Below are 3,115 nucleotides of genomic sequence, written 5' to 3'. Positions count from 1 at the left end.
ATGCTAAGTTAATTAATGGTTTGTATGTTTTAGAATATACAACTCATGTCTACAACATAGATCATAAAAAGCAGAAAACAGATGGTTCAAACCCAACTTACCTATGGCATTGTAGGCTTGGACATATTAACCAAAAGCGCATCCAGAAATTACATACGGATGGAATCCTTTCTTCTTTTGATTATGAATCATTTGAAAACTGTGAGTCATGCTTGCTTGGGAAAATGACTAAGTCACCCTTTACGGGTATAGGTGAAAGAGCTAGCGACCTTTTGGGACTCATACATACAGATGTGTGTGGACCAATGAGTTCAAAAGCTAGGGGTGGATATAATTACTTCATTACTTTCACTGATGATTTAAGTAGATTTGGTTACATTTACTTAATGAAGCTCAAGTCGGAAGCCTTTGAAAAGTTCAAAGAATTCCAGAATGAAGTACAAAACCAGCTTGGGAAGACAATTAAGGCACTACGATCTGATCGTGGTGGCGAATATTTAACCCAAGAATTTGATGAACATCTGATTAATTGTGGAATAATTTCACAATTAACCCCTCCAGGGACACCTCAATTAAATGGAGTGTCAGAAAGGAGAAATAGGACTCTACTTGATATGGTTAGGTCCATGATGAGCTTTACTGATCTTCACATATCATTCTGGGGATATGCATTACAAGCAGCTGCAAGAATACTAAACAGAAGCCCATCCAAAGCTGTAGAAAAGACTCCATATGAGATGTGGAATGGAAGAGCTCCAAAGTTGTCTTTTCTCAAGATTTGGGGATGTGAAGCCTATGTAAAACGTTTACAAGGCGATAAACTACACCCTAAATCAGACAAGTGTTTCTTTGTGGGCTACCCCAAAGAAACAAAAGGGTATTACTTCTACAATCGCGAAGATGACAAAGTGTTTGTTGCTCGCGATAGTGTCTTTCTAGAAAAGGAATTTCTATCTAGAAAGCCAAGTGGGAGTAAAGTGGTTCTCGAAGAAATTCGAGACGAGCAACAAATGGATGTGGATAACACCACATCAGAGGCGAGGGCGCATGAAACGATTAATCATGCGTCGGAGCAAGCTAATTCCACCAGCGAGACTCCTATCGTCCCACTTGAATCTAATTCATGCGAAAATCTTCAAGGAGTTGGAGAGAAAATTTCTACTGTTGCTCCTACCCCACGTAGGTCTGCCAGAATCAGAAACAAACAGTTTGTCGAGGTTCTGTTAACTGAGGATTCTGAAATCTTCTTATTGGAGAATGAGGAACCCACAACCTACAAGCAAGCTTTGGTGAGCTCCAACTCAGATAAATGGCTTGAGGCCATGAAATCCGAAATGGAGTCAATGTCTGAAAATAAAGTGTGGACCCTAGTTGACTTGCCTAATGGGGTAAAACCCATTGGTTGCAAATGGATCTACAAGATTAAAACAGACAAGGATGGAAATGCCTACATCCATAAAGCAAGACTAGTTGCAAAAGGGTTCAGACAGATTCATGGTATTGACTATGATGAAACTTTTTCCCCAGTAGCAATGCTTAAGTCCATTCGGATTCTTCTAGCGATTGCCGCATTTTTCGATTACGAAATATGGCAGATGGATGTCAAAACCGCATTCTTGAATGGGTTCTTGAAGGAGGAAGTGTATATGACACAACCTGAGGGTTTTGAAGATCCAGAAAATCCTAGAAAGGTATGCAAGCTTGAGAAATCTATTTATGGATTAAAGCAGGCATCCAGGAGTTGGAATCTTCGTTTTGATGAAGCGATCAAAAGGTTTGATTTTGTCAAAAGTGAAGAGGAACCTTGTGTATACAAGAAGTTTAGTGGGAGCAGCATAGTTTTCTTAGTCTTGTATGTGGATGACATACTTCTCATGGGAAATGACATACCAATGCTTGAGTCAGTCAAGGAATGGTTGAAGAGTTGTTTTTCCATGAAAGACTTAGGAGAAGCCGAATACATATTGGGGATCAAAATCCATCGAGACAGGTCTCGAAGGATGATTGGATTAAGTCAAGAGACTTATATTGATAAGGTTCTTGATAGATTTTCCATGAAAGACTCTAAGAGAGGATTTCTCCCCATGTCTCATGGCATCACTCTCAGTAAATCTCAGTGCCCTAAAACGGCGGAGGAGATGAAACGAGTAAGTGATAAACCTTATGCTTCGGCAATAGGATCAATCATGTATGCCATGATTTGTACAAGGCCGGATGTTGCATATGCTCTAAGCATGTGTAGCAGGTTTCAGGCAAATCCAGGAGAAGCACACTGGACAGCTGCCAAGAACATCCTTAAGTACTTGAGAAGGACTAAAGAGATGTTTCTAGTGTATGGTGGCGAAAAGGAATTGGTTGTCACAGGTTATACGGATGCGAGTTTCCAAACAGACAGAGATGACTTTAGATCTCAATCTGGATATATTTTCTGTCTGAATGGAGGAGCAGTGAGCTGGAAGAGTTCGAAGCAAAGCACTGTCGCAGACTCTACGACAGAATCAGAGTATTTGGCTGCTGTTGAAGCAGCTAAAGAAGCAGTTTGGATAAAGAAGTTCCTGATTGAGCTGGACATTGTACCAAGTGCTCAAAAGGGAATCGAGTTGTTTTGTGACAATAATGGTGCTATTGCTCAATCGAAAGAAGCTAGGTCACATTTCAAATCCAAGCATGTAGATGGGATGCCTCAACAACCTATCCTTGAGTTGGAAGTATTTGATGTGTGGGGAATTGATTTCATGGGATCGTTTCCTTCTTCTTATGGGAACTAATAAATTCTTGTGGCGGTGGATTATGTGTCAAAATGGGTTGAGGCCATTGCATCCCCAACAAATGACCACAAGGTGGTGATGAAATTGTTCAAAAAGATCATATTCCCAAGGTTTAGTGTTCCCAAGGCGGTGATTAGTGACAATGACTCACATTTTGTGCACAATTCAATTCGAAAGGTGTTGAAAAAGCATGGGGTTCATCAACGTTTTGGCCTTCCTTATCATCCTCAAACAAGTGGACAAGTTGAGGTGTCCAATCTTCAAATCAAGTTAATTCTTGAGAAGACGGTTGCTAGAAATAGGAAAGATTGGGCGGACAAGCTTGATGATGCCTTGTGGGCTTATCG

The sequence above is a fragment of the Chenopodium album genome, chromosome 16 (assembly GCF_948465745.1).
Source record: "Chenopodium album chromosome 16, dcCheAlbu1.1, whole genome shotgun sequence".
Taxonomy (NCBI): domain Eukaryota; kingdom Viridiplantae; phylum Streptophyta; class Magnoliopsida; order Caryophyllales; family Amaranthaceae; genus Chenopodium; species Chenopodium album.
Note: the sequence above shows the minus strand (reverse complement) of the source record.